Source organism: Styela clava, chromosome 11 (genome assembly GCF_964204865.1).
Source record: "Styela clava chromosome 11, kaStyClav1.hap1.2, whole genome shotgun sequence".
NCBI classification, from domain to species: Eukaryota; Metazoa; Chordata; class Ascidiacea; order Stolidobranchia; family Styelidae; genus Styela; species Styela clava.
The window spans coordinates 1,697,517-1,714,903 of NC_135260.1; the positions used below are offsets into that span (position 1 = coordinate 1,697,517).

At 39.4% G+C, this 17,387-nt stretch overlaps 10 pseudogenes; all 10 read left to right on the plus strand.

The window, feature by feature from the left end:
• Positions 1–3,297: 3,297 nt before the first annotated feature.
• LOC144430188 (5S ribosomal RNA) lies at positions 3,298–3,406 on the plus strand (annotated as a pseudogene).
• A 1,205-nt stretch (positions 3,407–4,611) lies between these two features.
• On the plus strand, positions 4,612–4,720 carry LOC144430189 (5S ribosomal RNA; annotated as a pseudogene).
• A 1,182-nt stretch (positions 4,721–5,902) lies between these two features.
• On the plus strand, positions 5,903–6,011 carry LOC144430124 (5S ribosomal RNA; annotated as a pseudogene).
• Positions 6,012–7,215: 1,204 nt separating this feature from the next.
• Positions 7,216–7,324, plus strand: LOC144430190 (5S ribosomal RNA; annotated as a pseudogene).
• A 1,205-nt stretch (positions 7,325–8,529) lies between these two features.
• On the plus strand, positions 8,530–8,638 carry LOC144430192 (5S ribosomal RNA; annotated as a pseudogene).
• Positions 8,639–11,428: 2,790 nt separating this feature from the next.
• LOC144430206 (5S ribosomal RNA) lies at positions 11,429–11,537 on the plus strand (annotated as a pseudogene).
• Positions 11,538–12,742: 1,205 nt separating this feature from the next.
• On the plus strand, positions 12,743–12,851 carry LOC144430193 (5S ribosomal RNA; annotated as a pseudogene).
• Positions 12,852–14,032: 1,181 nt separating this feature from the next.
• On the plus strand, positions 14,033–14,141 carry LOC144430125 (5S ribosomal RNA; annotated as a pseudogene).
• A 1,205-nt stretch (positions 14,142–15,346) lies between these two features.
• LOC144430195 (5S ribosomal RNA) lies at positions 15,347–15,455 on the plus strand (annotated as a pseudogene).
• A 1,206-nt stretch (positions 15,456–16,661) lies between these two features.
• Positions 16,662–16,770, plus strand: LOC144430196 (5S ribosomal RNA; annotated as a pseudogene).
• The last annotated feature ends 617 nt before the right edge of the window (positions 16,771–17,387 follow it).

Genomic DNA, 17,387 nt, shown 5'->3' on the forward strand with positions numbered 1-17,387 from the left:
TGCATATAATTCTCATTGATTGTTGGCTGTTTATAATTCCTATTTATCGTGAATTCTGATTAAAACAAAGAGTTTTACCTAATTTACTGGCAAAATTTTACCTAAACAAAATTTTTTACCTAATTTACTGGCACCTTTTTCTTGTCAATACTCTAAGCTGAGGTAATAAACAAGACAATACATTTATGTCATCTGGAAGCAAAATATGCACACTAATTAATAGTTTGACACATTGAGATAATACATCATGACAGAAAATACAAGTTAAAGATATGTATGACTATCCCATGGTAATTAAAATTGATAAAAATTAATAGGGGCTTTGGAGTATGAAAAGTTCAAGACAAAGAAAATAACAAATATTCATAGCTCATGAACTCTCAATTTTGCCTCCATTGCTTTGTGAAAGCCAATATATTTCGAGTGGCTGAATTGGTTTACCTTTATGATAGCAACGATTTTGTATTTAATATAGCGAGATTTTTTTCAATTTAATTGAAGTGATATTATTTCCCAAAGCAATGTTTGAGTCGTCTAGAATTGATCAGTGGTGTCAAACTCATGTGTTTTCGAGAGCCGCATTGCATTTTGGAAATTGTAAAAAGGGCCGCAAACAGTTTTTGATAATGTATACTTGAAAGATATTTTTAAGATAGTTTTAGTTTGTGACATATATTGTGATGCAACTAAACAGCTGGATTAAGTTTTCATTATTTTCTTCAATTTGAAATGCAATTACATATTAATATTTGCATTCCACTATTATTGCAACATTTGCAAGTTACTGTATTATTTATAAACAAATAATAAAATTCTATGTACAACCATCAAAATCAATTTTGAACAAGCTTTGGATAAGGAAAGAATAATACATACACTAAAAATGACTTTATCTAAATATATGAACCTAAAATTAACAAAAATACTACAGTATATACTCAATGTTTTTTTTAATTACATTTGTCCTGACGTTTGGCATCTTTTTTGTGTCACCAGCATACTAAGGCCAGGCTGAAATGATTTTATAGTACCAACTCTAACTAAAGAGGTCACATGATCATGGGTTAATCTTGATCTTTGCGAATGTTTAATTAATTCCAGTAATGCAAAAAAGTTACTTTTATCATTTCATGTATAGATCAGTAAAAAATAAAATGACAGATTTTTTCGACAAGACATTTCGTACCACATTGCGTGGCATAGGATTGCTTGAATTATTATTGATATTGATTTTTAGTAACTAAGTCGTTGTATAATTATATTAATATATAAACATATTTCACTTTAAAAGGTTTGAAAAATCTATTACATTTAGATAAAAAAAAACTTCCAAAATACTATTATAATTAGCGTTAGCGTTCGAGGGCCGCACTGGAAGTTCTCTGGGGCCGCGAGTTTGACATCTCTGGTCTAGATTGAAGTTGTCCAAAATATATATTACAGTATTTTATCATGAATGATGATTATACCCCTTCCCGAATTTCTTCTATAGTACTACCAAAAGTTGATGAACCAAATATAACACAGGTGCAGTGAGTTACCCGTTATCCTAATTTTACAAAGCTGTTTTAAGTATGTCTGGCGTGTTTTGTGCCTTTTTACAAATAAGACCGCCTATGCAATCTTACGCTTTGGAATTTTTAGTTATTTTCTTCAAGACCTGCACGACGTGGGGGCCATACACAACTCTACCGGAGTCAAATGTCTTTGCATGCCCCCATAGGTCGTTTTTCTATTGCAAACATTTATGGAGTACTCTAATTATATTTCTTGGAATCACACTGTCACTGATATGTCGCCAGACTTTTGATATCTCCTCTTCTGCTATAGTGTCCTGTGAATAAATAATAGGAAATTGAGATTAGACGAATAGTTGAAACTTTGCATTACGTCGGCTTAATTTCTGGATTGATAAAGGCTACTTACTATATTTGCTATTGCCTCTTGTGCTGCAGGGGTCTCACAATGCTTAGACAGGTTTGTCCACAACTTTCACATCTGAAGAAAGAGAGGAGATTTATTAATTTTCGTTAAGAATAAATAAAGCAGTCTATATGATTTAGAATGGAAAAGCTAATAAATCCAATATCCCATGATTTATGTAAAAAATGTTTTACTGAATTTGGTATATAAACCAACTAATAAAAGGGTTTGGTCAGAAAATTACAGGCATTCATGGCTCCAAATACTTGAGAGATCAGACTATACAATATAGACCGTCATGAGTGAAATGTTAACACTTTGATTCAATACGCAAATAAAAGTGAATGCGCAATAGTATGTTACAATGAGCAATGAGTATATATCCTCACTGATTAAAAAAAATCTAAATGGAGGTGCATGAACTATTTGAAACCATAAGGGGTAAGTAAATATGCAATTTCGGCGAATGGGCAACTACTTACCGTACTGAATTAATAACTTCGTAGTATTTGACAAAGGCTGGCTTTCCCACGTGTACTTAACAGTGCGACGCCCGGGTGTGATATACAACAATAGTATTTACCTTACCTTTTTCCGATTTCTTTTTACCTCAACTTTCCGAAATATCATTAAAATCGACAACAACTGTCAAAGCAGACACGAACACCATTCGTGCTATGCCTTAAAAGCAGCACACATCCGCTCGTTTTCGTTTCGCCAAGTATGTGCATTGGAGCGTGCTATCGGATACGATCTTCGGCCAAAAAGGCCGGAGTTGCGCATCATGTTGTTTAATGTCATTGGACTGACTAACTATTAACGTTGATACATTTTTATTGAACCGGACTTAATCGAAAAATTAAACTCTCGCCAAGTTACGGGCGATCACCGAAGTGCCACGCGCTTGTGAGAGTTTATATATAACTTTTGATACTGTGTGAGTGCACGTAACCTAGCTTTGAGCACATATAAAAAAAAACAAGCTTATAAGAAGGGCAACTTTCATATATACTGTCGAACTATCTGGGTTATGTGCAATACAATGGGCATCCGCTTATCAAAAAGCTTTGTCAATAACACGTCAGGCCTCAATAACAAACAAGCGAGTTATATCAGCGACTCGATGCTTGCGTTAAGCCATACACCAGAGATAAAATACCTATGAGGAAAAACATGCAATCAATAAATTAACGCATGTAATCAATAATAACAAAATTTGACACTGGTAGAAAATGTCGGCGGTAAGCCACTGAGCGAAACAGCGACTGCCTGAGTTTCATTGTTTGTGACTCCACAAACGAAACAGTTGCGCTTCGCTTCTCTCTCATTAGGCGTTGCCTAAATATAAATAACCGAATATGTCTCGTCGATATCGCCTACGACCATACCACGTTGAATACACTAGATCTCGTAAGTTAAGCAACGTCGGGCTCGGTTAGTACTTGCATGGGTGACCGGCTGGGAATACCGGGTGCCGTAGGCTTTTCGCTTTTATCAAAAATAAAAGGAATGCTGTCTGAACAAAACATAATTTAAAATGAATATGTTATGAAATATTTCAGATTGTCGAGGACTGAATAATAACTAACAGGGGCGAAACGCAACTTTACGAATAGTCACTGAGACCCGTCATCGATATTTCGAATGCGTCTTAATAGGTATAGGCCTACTATATATGGCAGAATAATCGGTGCTACTATGGAGTGAGTTAGGATATGGGAAATCGAGATAAGACGACTTAATTAATCATATGACGGATCACGGCCAATCGCCCGGTTATCAGTCAAGGCCAGTTATTTCATTTCGGAAGCAAGCACTTAATGGTAGCGGAAGCCGTAACTTACCTGCGGTAACATGGACTACCTTACGACGACGAAGGGTTCTGAAAACTATCCCTTAATAGAATTCGAACCCACGCAGAGTAATCAGAGGTGTGGTACGAGCGTATATCTGACACTTAGCACGATGCGCCACACGGTTGAGCACGAGTTTTACCATAGCTTGAAATCTACCTATATCTAGTATTACATAGTGAGATCTACGTCAATTCAGTACTTTAGCGCAGGTTCAAAGCCTTCATTTTGCATCCCTAGTAGATATCTCATTAAATTTAGTTAGACTGACTGACTATTAACGTTGATACATTTTTATTGAACCGGACTTAATCGAAAAATTAAACTCTCGCCAAGTTACGGGCGATCACCGAAGTGCCACGCGCTTGTGAGAGTTTATATATAACTTTTGATACTGTGTGAGTGCACGTAACCTAGCTTTGAGCACATATAATAAAAAACAAGCTTATAAGAAGGGCAACTTTCATATATACTGTCGAACTATCTGGGTTATGTGCAATACAATGGGCATCCGCTTATCAAAAAACTTTGTCAATAACTCGTCAGGCCTCAATAACAAACAAGCGAGTTATATCAGCGACTCGATGCTTGCGTTAAGCCATACACCAGAGATAAAATACCTATGAGGAAAAACATGCAATCAATAAATTAACGCATGTAATCAATAATAACAAAATTTGACACTGGTAGAAAATGTCGGCGGTAAGCCACTGAGCGAAACAGCGACTGCCTGAGTTTCATTGTTTGTGACTCTACAAACGAAACAGTTGCGCTTCGCTTCTCTCTCATTAGGCGTTGCCTAAATATAAATAACCGAATATGTCTCGTCGATATCGCCTACGACCATACCACGTTGAATACACTAGATCTCGTAAGTTAAGCAACGTCGGGCTCGGTTAGTACTTGCATGGGTGACCGGCTGGGAATACCGGGTGCCGTAGGCTTTTCGCTTTTATCAAAAATAAAAGGAATGCTGTCTGAACAAAACATAATTTAAAATGAATATGTTATGAAATATTTCAGATTGTCGAGGACTGAATAATAACTAACAGGGGCGAAACGCAACTTTACGAATAGTCACTGAGACCCGTCATCGATATTTCGAATGCGTCTTAATAGGTATACTATATATGGCAGAATAATCGGTGCTACTATGGAGTGAGTTAGGATATGGGAAATCGAGATAAGACGACTTAATTAATCATATGACGGATCACGGCCAATCGCCCGGTTATTTCATTTCGGAAGCAAGCACCTAATGGTAGCGGAAGCCGTAATTTACCTGCGGTAACATGGACTACCTTACGACGACGAAGGGTTCTGAAAACTATCCCTTAATGGAATTCGAACCCACGCAGAGTAATCAGAGGTGTGGTAACGAGCGTATATCTGACACTTAGCACGATGCGCCACACAGTTGAGCACGAGTTTTACCATAGCTTGAAATCTACCTATATCTAGTATTACATAGTGAGATCTACGTCAATTCAGTAATTTAGCGCAGGTTCAAAGCCTTCATTTGCATCCCTAGGAGATATCTCATTAAATTTAGTTAGACTGACTGACTATTAACGTTGATACATTTTTATTGAACCGGACTTAATCGAAAAATTAAACTCTCGCCAAGTTACGGGCGATCACCGAAGTGCCACGCGCTTGTGAGAGTTTATATATAACTTTTGATACTGTGTGAGTGCACGTAACCTAGCTTTGAGCACATATAAAAAAAAACAAGCTTATAAGAAGGGCAACTTTCATATATACTGTCGAACTATCTGGGTTATGTGCAATACAATGGGCATCCGCTTATCAAAAAGCTTTGTCAATAACACGTCAGGCCTCAATAACAAACAAGCGAGTTATATCAGCGACTCGATGCTTGCGTTAAGCCATACACCAGAGATAAAATACCTATGAGGAAAAACATGCAATCAATAAATTAACGCATGTAATCAATAATAACAAAATTTGACACTGGTAGAAAATGTCGGCGGTAAGCCACTGAGCGAAACAGCGACTGCCTGAGTTTCATTGTTTGTGACTCTACAAACGAAACAGTTGCGCTTCGCTTCTCTCTCATTAGGCGTTGCCTAAATATAAATAACCGAATATGTCTCGTCGATATCGCCTACGACCATACCACGTTGAATACACCCGATCTCGGAAGTTAAGCAACGTCGGGCTCGGTTAGTACTTGCATGGGTGACCGGCTGGGAATACCGGGTGCCGTAGGCTTTTCGCTTTTATCAAAAATAAAAGGAATGCTGTCTGAACAAAACATAATTTAAAATGAATATGTTATAAAATATTTCAGATTGTCGAGGACTGAATAATACCTAACAGGGGCGAAACGCAACTTTACGAATAGTCACTGAGACCCGTCATCGATATTTCGAATGCGTCTTAATAGGTATAACCTACTATATATGGCAGAATAATCGGTGCTACTATGGAGTGAGTTAGGATATGGGAAATCGAGATAAGACGACTTAATTAATCATATGACGGATCACGGCCAATCGCCCGGTTATCAGTCAAGGCCAGTTATTTCATTTCGGAAGCAAGCACTTAATGGTAGCGGAAGCCGTAACTTACCTGCGGTAACATGGACTACCTTACGACGACGAAGGGTTCTGAAAACTATCCCTTAATGGAATTCGAACCCACGCAGAGTAATCAGAGGTGTGGTACGAGCGTATATCTGACACTTAGCACGATGCGCCACACGGTTGAGCACGAGTTTTACCATAGCTTGAAATCTACCTATATCTAGTATTACATAGTGAGATCTACGTCAATTCAGTACTTTAGCGCAGGTTCAAAGCCTTCATTTTGCATCCCTAGTAGATATCTCATTAAATTTAGTTAGACTGACTGACTATTAACGTTGATACATTTTTATTGAACCGGACTTAATCGAAAAATTAAACTCTCGCCAAGTTACGGGCGATCACCGAAGTGCCACGCGCTTGTGAGAGTTTATATATAACTTTTGATACTGTGTGAGTGCACGTAACCTAGCTTTGAGCACATATAATAAAAAACAAGCTTATAAGAAGGGCAACTTTCATATATACTGTCGAACTATCTGGGTTATGTGCAATACAATGGGCATCCGCTTATCAAAAAACTTTGTCAATAACTCGTCAGGCCTCAATAACAAACAAGCGAGTTATATCAGCGACTCGATGCTTGCGTTAAGCCATACACCAGAGATAAAATACCTATGAGGAAAAACATGCAATCAATAAATTAACGCATGTAATCAATAATAACAAAATTTGACACTGGTAGAAAATGTCGGCGGTAAGCCACTGAGCGAAACAGCGACTGCCTGAGTTTCATTGTTTGTGACTCTACAAACGAAACAGTTGCGCTTCGCTTCTCTCTCATTAGGCGTTGCCTAAATATAAATAACCGAATATGTCTCGTCGATATCGCCTACGACCATACCACGTTGAATACACTAGATCTCGTAAGTTAAGCAACGTCGGGCTCGGTTAGTACTTGCATGGGTGACCGGCTGGGAATACCGGGTGCCGTAGGCTTTTCGCTTTTATCAAAAATAAAAGGAATGCTGTCTGAACAAAACATAATTTAAAATGAATATGTTATGAAATATTTCAGATTGTCGAGGACTGAATAATAACTAACAGGGGCGAAACGCAACTTTACGAATAGTCACTGAGACCCGTCATCGATATTTCGAATGCGTCTTAATATGTATAGGCCTACTATATATGGCAGAATAATCGGTGCTACTATGGAGTGAGTTAGGATATGGGAAATCGAGATAAGACGACTTAATTAATCATATGACTGATCACGGCCAATCGCCCGGTTATCAGTCAAGGCCAGTTATTTCATTTCGGAAGCAAGCACTTAATGGTAGCGGAAGCCGTAACTTACCTGCGGTAACATGGACTACCTTACGACGACGAAGGGTTCTGAAAACTACCCCTTAATGGAATTCGAACCCACGCAGAGTAATCAGAGGTGTGGTAACGAGCGTATATCTGACACTTAGCACGATGCGCCACACGGTTGAGCACGAGTTTTACCATAGCTTGAAATCTACCTATATCTAGTATTACATAGTGAGATCTACGTCAATTCAGTACTTTAGCGCAGGTTCAAAGCCTTCATTTTGCATCCCTAGTAGATATCTCATTAAATTTAGTTAGACTGACTGACTATTAACGTTGATACATTTTATTGAACCGGACTTAATCGAAAAATTAAACTCTCGCCAAGTTACGGGCGATCACCGAAGTGCCACGCGCTTGTGAGAGTTTATATATAACTTTTGATACTGTGTGAGTGCACGTAACCTAGCTTTGAGCACATATAATAAAAAACAAGCTTATAAGAAGGGCAACTTTCATATATACTGTCGAACTATCTGGGTTATGTGCTATACAATGGGCATCCGCTCATCAAAAAGCTTTGTCAATAACACGTCAGGCCTCAGTAACAAACAAGCGAGTTATATCAGCGACTCGATGCTTGCGTTAAGCCATACACCAGAGATAAAATACCTATGAGGAAAAACATGCAATCAATAAATTAACGCATGTAATCAATAATAACAAAATTTGACACTGGTAGAAAATGTCGGCGGTAAGCCACTGAGCGAAACAGCGACTGCCTGAGTTTCATTGTTTGTGACTCTACAAACGAAACAGTTGCGCTTCGCTTCTCTCTCATTAGGCGTTGCCTAAATATAAATAACCGAATATGTCTCGTCGATATCGCCTACGACCATACCACGTTGAATACACTAGATCTCGTAAGTTAAGCAACGTCGGGCTCGGTTAGTACTTGCATGGGTGACCGGCTGGGAATACCGGGTGCCGTAGGCTTTTCGCTTTTATCAAAAATAAAAGGAATGCTGTCTGAACAAAACATAATTTAAAATGAATATGTTATGAAATATTTCAGATTGTCGAGGACTGAATAATAACTAACAGGGGCGAAACGCAACTTTACGAATAGTCACTGAGACCCGTCATCGATATTTCGAATGCGTCTTAATAGGTATACTATATATGGCAGAATAATCGGTGCTACTATGGAGTGAGTTAGGATATGGGAAATCGAGATAAGACGACTTAATTAATCATATGACGGATCACGGCCAATCGCCCGGTTATTTCATTTCGGAAGCAAGCACCTAATGGTAGCGGAAGCCGTAATTTACCTGCGGTAACATGGACTACCTTACGACGACGAAGGGTTCTGAAAACTATCCCTTAATGGAATTCGAACCCACGCAGAGTAATCAGAGGTGTGGTAACGAGCGTATATCTGACACTTAGCACGATGCGCCACACGGTTGAGCACGAGTTTCACCATAGCTTGAAATCTACCTATATCTAGTATTACATAGTGAGATCTACGTCAATTCAGTAATTTAGCGCAGGTTCAAAGCCTTCATTTGCATCCCTAAGAGATATCTCATTAAATTTAGTTAGACTGACTGACTATTAACGTTGATACATTTTTATTGAACCGGACTTAATCGAAAAATTAAACTCTCGCCAAGTTACGGGCGATCACCGAAGTGCCACGCGCTTGTGAGAGTTTATATATAACTTTTGATACTGTGTGAGTGCACGTAACCTAGCTTTGAGCACATATAAAAAAAAACAAGCTTATAAGAAGAGCAACTTTCATATATACTGTCGAACTATCTGGGTTATGTGCAATACAATGGGCATCCGCTTATCAAAAAGCTTTGTCAATAACACGTCAGGCCTCAATAACAAACAAGCGAGTTATATCAGCGACTCGATGCTTGCGTTAAGCCATACACCAGAGATAAAATACCTATGAGGAAAAACATGCAATCAATAAATTAACGCATGTAATCAATAATAACAAAATTTGACACTGGTAGAAAATGTCGGCGGTAAGCCACTGAGCGAAACAGCGACTGCCTGAGTTTCATTGTTTGTGACTCCACAAACGAAACAGTTGCGCTTCGCTTCTCTCTCATTAGGCGTTGCCTAAATATAAATAACCGAATATGTCTCGTCGATATCGCCTACGACCATACCACGTTGAATACACTAGATCTCGTAAGTTAAGCAACGTCGGGCTCTGTTAGTACTTGCATGTCAGTCAGTCAGTCAGTCGTTTATTTTTCACCAAAATGAAACATACACGTAATGCGAACAAAAATTAGAGAAAACATAAATAAAGGCATTTCATGGTGAAGGGTGACGCGAAAAAACCAATGTTGGTTATCTAGCAGCGACACCTGTGATAAATGTCTAACTTTGATACAAGTAGAATAGAATAGATCGAACACATTTAAGCAGTGAAGGAAAGAATGTCCAAGAAAATCCAAAACCGTAACAAAAAAAGAGACTCCAGGCACAACCATGGTAATCATGGGCAACAAATGGGTGGGTGACCGGCTGGGAATACCGGGTGCCGTAGGCTTTTCGCTTTTATCAAAAATAAAAGGAATGCTGTCTGAACAAAACATAATTTAAAATGAATATGTTATGAAATATTTCAGATTGTCGAGGACTGAATAATAACTAACAGGGGCGAAACGCAACTTTACGAATAGTCACTGAGACCCGTCATCGATATTTCGAATGCGTCTTAATAGGTATAGGCCTACTATATATGGCAGAATAATCGGTGCTACTATGGAGTGAGTTAGGATATGGGAAATCGAGATAAGACGACTTAATTAATCATATGACGGATCACGGCCAATCGCCCGGTTATCAGTCAAGGCCAGTTATTTCATTTCGGAAGCAAGCACTTAATGGTAGCGGAAGCCGTAACTTACCTGCGGTAACATGGACTACCTTACGACGACGAAGGGTTCTGAAAACTATCCCTTAATGGAATTCGAACCCACGCAGAGTAATCAGAGGTGTGGTACGAGCGTATATCTGACACTTAGCACGATGCGCCACACGGTTGAGCACGAGTTTTACCATAGCTTGAAATCTACCTATATCTAGTATTACATAGTGAGATCTACGTCAATTCAGTACTTTAGCGCAGGTTCAAAGCCTTCATTTTGCATCCCTAGTAGATATCTCATTAAATTTAGTTAGACTGACTGACTATTAACGTTGATACATTTTTATTGAACCGGACTTAATCGAAAAATTAAACTCTCGCCAAGTTACGGGCGATCACCGAAGTGCCACGCGCTTGTGAGAGTTTATATATAACTTTTGATACTGTGTGAGTGCACGTAACCTAGCTTTGAGCACATATAATAAAAAACAAGCTTATAAGAAGGGCAACTTTCATATATACTGTCGAACTATCTGGGTTATGTGCAATACAATGGGCATCCGCTTATCAAAAAACTTTGTCAATAACTCGTCAGGCCTCAATAACAAACAAGCGAGTTATATCAGCGACTCGATGCTTGCGTTAAGCCATACACCAGAGATAAAATACCTATGAGGAAAAACATGCAATCAATAAATTAACGCATGTAATCAATAATAACAAAATTTGACACTGGTAGAAAATGTCGGCGGTAAGCCACTGAGCGAAACAGCGACTGCCTGAGTTTCATTGTTTGTGACTCTACAAACGAAACAGTTGCGCTTCGCTTCTCTCTCATTAGGCGTTGCCTAAATATAAATAACCGAATATGTCTCGTCGATATCGCCTACGACCATACCACGTTGAATACACTAGATCTCGTAAGTTAAGCAACGTCGGGCTCGGTTAGTACTTGCATGGATGACCGGCTGGGAATACCGGGTGCCGTAGGCTTTTCGCTTTTATCAAAAATAAAAGGAATGCTGTCTGAACAAAACATAATTTAAAATGAATATGTTATGAAATATTTCAGATTGTCGAGGACTGAATAATAACTAACAGGGGCGAAACGCAACTTTACGAATAGTCACTGAGACCCGTCATCGATATTTCGAATGCGTCTTAATATGTATAGGCCTACTATATATGGCAGAATAATCGGTGCTACTATGGAGTGAGTTAGGATATGGGAAATCGAGATAAGACGACTTAATTAATCATATGACTGATCACGGCCAATCGCCCGGTTATCAGTCAAGGCCAGTTATTTCATTTCGGAAACAAGCACTTAATGGTAGCGGAAGCCGTAACTTACCTGCGGTAACATGGACTACCTTACGACGACGAAGGGTTCTGAAAACTACCCCTTAATGGAATTCGAACCCACGCAGAGTAATCAGAGGTGTGGTAACGAGCGTATATCTGACACTTAGCACGATGCGCCACACGGTTGAGCACGAGTTTTACCATAGCTTGAAATCTACCTATATCTAGTATTACATAATGAGATCTACGTCAATTCAGTACTTTAGCGCAGGTTCAAAGCCTTCATTTTGCATCCCTAGTAGATATCTCATTAAATTTAGTTAGACTGACTGACTATTAACGTTGATACATTTTATTGAACCGGACTTAATCGAAAAATTAAACTCTCGCCAAGTTACGGGCGATCACCGAAGTGCCACGCGCTTGTGAGAGTTTATATATAACTTTTGATACTGTGTGAGTGCACGTAACCTAGCTTTGAGCACATATAATAAAAAACAAGCTTATAAGAAGGGCAACTTTCATATATACTGTCGAACTATCTGGGTTATGTGCTATACAATGGGCATCCGCTCATCAAAAAGCTTTGTCAATAACACGTCAGGCCTCAGTAACAAACAAGCGAGTTATATCAGCGACTCGATGCTTGCGTTAAGCCATACACCAGAGATAAAATACCTATGAGGAAAAACATGCAATCAATAAATTAACGCATGTAATCAATAATAACAAAATTTGACACTGGTAGAAAATGTCGGCGGTAAGCCACTGAGCGAAACAGCGACTGCCTGAGTTTCATTGTTTGTGACTCTACAAACGAAACAGTTGCGCTTCGCTTCTCTCTCATTAGGCGTTGCCTAAATATAAATAACCGAATATGTCTCGTCGATATCGCCTACGACCATACCACGTTGAATACACTAGATCTCGTAAGTTAAGCAACGTCGGGCTCGGTTAGTACTTGCATGGGTGACCGGCTGGGAATACCGGGTGCCGTAGGCTTTTCGCTTTTATCAAAAATAAAAGGAATGCTGTCTGAACAAAACATAATTTAAAATGAATATGTTATGAAATATTTCAGATTGTCGAGGACTGAATAATAACTAACAGGGGCGAAACGCAACTTTACGAATAGTCACTGAGACCCGTCATCGATATTTCGAATGCGTCTTAATAGGTATACTATATATGGCAGAATAATCGGTGCTACTATGGAGTGAGTTAGGATATGGGAAATCGAGATAAGACGACTTAATTAATCATATGACGGATCACGGCCAATCGCCCGGTTATTTCATTTCGGAAGCAAGCACCTAATGGTAGCGGAAGCCGTAATTTACCTGCGGTAACATGGACTACCTTACGACGACGAAGGGTTCTGAAAACTATCCCTAATGGAATTCGAACCCACGCAGAGTAATCAGAGGTGTGGTAACGAGCGTATATCTGACACTTAGCACGATGCGCCACACGGTTGAGCACGAGTTTCACCATAGCTTGAAATCTACCTATATCTAGTATTACGTAGTGAGATCTACGTCAATTCAGTAATTTAGCGCAGGTTCAAAGCCTTCATTTGCATCCCTAATAGATATCTCATTAAATTTAGTTAGACTGACTGACTATTAACGTTGATACATTTTTATTGAACCGGACTTAATCGAAAAATTAAACTCTCGCCAAGTTACGGGCGATCACCGAAGTGCCACGCGCTTGTGAGAGTTTATATATAACTTTTGATACTGTGTGAGTGCACGTAACCTAGCTTTGAGCACATATAAAAAAAAACAAGCTTATAAGAAGGGCAACTTTCATATATACTGTCGAACTATCTGGGTTATGTGCAATACAATGGGCATCCGCTTATCAAAAAGCTTTGTCAATAACACGTCAGGCCTCAATAACAAACAAGCGAGTTATATCAGCGACTCGATGCTTGCGTTAAGCCATACACCAGAGATAAAATACCTATGAGGAAAAACATGCAATCAATAAATTAACGCATGTAATCAATAATAACAAAATTTGACACTGGTAGAAAATGTCGGCGGTAAGCCACTGAGCGAAACAGCGACTGCCTGAGTTTCATTGTTTGTGACTCTACAAACGAAACAGTTGCGCTTCGCTTCTCTCTCATTAGGCGTTGCCTAAATATAAATAAGCGAATATGTCTCGTCGATATCGCCTACGACCATACCACGTTGAATACACCCGATCTCGGAAGTTAAGCAACGTCGGGCTCGGTTAGTACTTGCATGGGTGACCGGCTGGGAATACCGGGTGCCGTAGGCTTTTCGCTTTTATCAAAAATAAAAGGAATGCTGTCTGAACAAAACATAATTTAAAATGAATATGTTATAAAATATTTCAGATTGTCGAGGACTGAATAATAACTAACAGGGGCGAAACGCAACTCTACGAATAGTCACTGAGACCCGTCATCGATATTTCGAATGCGTCTTAATAGGTATAGGCCTACTATATATGGCAGAATAATCGGTGCTACTATGGAGTGAGTTAGGATATGGGAAATCGAGATAAGACGACTTAATTAATCATATGACGGATCACGGCCAATCGCCCGGTTATCAGTCAAGGCCAGTTATTTCATTTCGGAAGCAAGCACTTAATGGTAGCGGAAGCCGTAACTTACCTGCGGTAACATGGACTACCTTACGACGACGAAGGGTTCTGAAAACTATCCCTTAATGGAATTCGAACCCACGCAGAGTAATCAGAGGTGTGGTACGAGCGTATATCTGACACTTAGCACGATGCGCCACACGGTTGAGCACGAGTTTTACCATAGCTTGAAATCTACCTATATCTAGTATTACATAGTGAGATCTACGTCAATTCAGTACTTTAGCGCAGGTTCAAAGCCTTCATTTTGCATCCCTAGTAGATATCTCATTAAATTTAGTTAGACTGACTGACTATTAACGTTGATACATTTTTATTGAACCGGACTTAATCGAAAAATTAAACTCTCGCCAAGTTACGGGCGATCACCGAAGTGCCACGCGCTTGTGAGAGTTTATATATAACTTTTGATACTGTGTGAGTGCACGTAACCTAGCTTTGAGCACATATAATAAAAAACAAGCTTATAAGAAGGGCAACTTTCATATATACTGTCGAACTATCTGGGTTATGTGCAATACAATGGGCATCCGCTTATCAAAAAACTTTGTCAATAACTCGTCAGGCCTCAATAACAAACAAGCGAGTTATATCAGCGACTCGATGCTTGCGTTAAGCCATACACCAGAGATAAAATACCTATGAGGAAAAACATGCAATCAATAAATTAACGCATGTAATCAATAATAACAAAATTTGACACTGGTAGAAAATGTCGGCGGTAAGCCACTGAGCGAAACAGCGACTGCCTGAGTTTCATTGTTTGTGACTCTACAAACGAAACAGTTGCGCTTCGCTTCTCTCTCATTAGGCGTTGCCTAAATATAAATAACCGAATATGTCTCGTCGATATCGCCTACGACCATACCACGTTGAATACACTAGATCTCGTAAGTTAAGCAACGTCGGGCTCGGTTAGTACTTGCATGGGTGACCGGCTGGGAATACCGGGTGCCGTAGGCTTTTCGCTTTTATCAAAAATAAAAGGAATGCTGTCTGAACAAAACATAATTTAAAATGAATATGTTATGAAATATTTCAGATTGTCGAGGACTGAATAATAACTAACAGGGGCGAAACGCAACTTTACGAATAGTCACTGAGACCCGTCATCGATATTTCGAATGCGTCTTAATAGGTATAGGCCTACTATATATGGCAGAATAATCGGTGCTACTATGGAGTGAGTTAGGATATGGGAAATCGAGACAAGACGACTTAATTAATCATATGACTGATCACGGCCAATCGCCCGGTTATCAGTCAAGGCCAGTTATTTCATTTCGGAAGCAAGCACTTAATGGTAGCGGAAGTCGTAACTTACCTGCGGTAACATGGAATACCTTACGACGACGAAGGGTTCTGAAAACTACCCCTTAATGGAATTCGAACCCACGCAGAGTAATCAGAGGTGTGGTAACGAGCGTATATCTGACACTTAGCACGATGCGCCACACGGTTGAGCACGAGTTTTACCATAGCTTGAAATCTACCTATATCTAGTATTACATAGTGAGATCTACGTCAATTCAGTACTTTAGCGCAGGTTCAAAGCCTTCATTTTGCATCCCTAGTAGATATCTCATTAAATTTAGTTAGACTGACTGACTATTAACGTTGATACATTTTATTGAACCGGACTTAATCGAAAAATTAAACTCTCGCCAAGTTACGGGCGATCACCGAAGTGCCACGCGCTTGTGAGAGTTTATATATAACTTTTGATACTGTGTGAGTGCACGTAACCTAGCTTTGAGCACATATAATAAAAAAACAAGCTTATAAGAAGGGCAACTTTCATATATACTGTCGAACTATCTGGGTTATGTGCTATACAATGGGCATCCGCTCATCAAAAAGCTTTGTCAATAACACGTCAGGCCTCAGTAACAAACAAGCGAGTTATATCAGCGACTCGATGCTTGCGTTAAGCCATACACCAGAGATAAAATACCTATGAGGAAAAACATGCAATCAATAAATTAACGCATGTAATCAATAATAACAAAATTCGACACTGGTAGAAAATGTCGGCGGTAAGCCACTGAGCGAAACAGCGACTGCCTGAGTTTCATTGTTTGTGACTCTACAAACGAAACAGTTGCGCTTCGCTTCTCTCTCATTAGGCGTTGCCTAAATATAAATAACCGAATATGTCTCGTCGATATCGCCTACGACCATACCACGTTGAATACACTAGATCTCGTAAGTTAAGCAACGTCGGGCTCGGTTAGTACTTGCATGGGTGACCGGCTGGGAATACCGGGTGCCGTAGGCTTTTCGCTTTTATCAAAAATAAAAGGAATGCTGTCTGAACAAAACATAATTTAAAATGAATATGTTATGAAATATTTCAGATTGTCGAGGACTGAATAATAACTAACAGGGGCGAAACGCAACTTTACGAATAGTCACTGAGACCCGTCATCGATATTTCGAATGCGTCTTAATAGGTATACTATATATGGCAGAATAATCGGTGCTACTATGGAGTGAGTTAGGATATGGGAAATCGAGATAAGACGACTTAATTAATCATATGACGGATCACGGCCAATCGCCCGGTTATCAGTCAAGGCCAGTTATTTCATTTCGGAAGCAAGCACTTAATGGTAGCGGAAGCCGTAACTTACCTGCGGTAACATGGACTACCTTACGACGACGAAGGGTTCTGAAAACTATCCCTTAATGGAATTCGAACCCACGCAGAGTAATCAGAGGTGTGGTACGAGCGTATATCTGACACTTAGCACGATGCGCCACACGGTTGAGCACGAGTTTTACCATAGCTTGAAATCTACCTATATCTAGTATTACATAGTGAGATCTACGTCAATTCAGTACTTTAGCGCAGGTTCAAAGCCTTCATTTTGCATCCCTAGTAGATATCTCATT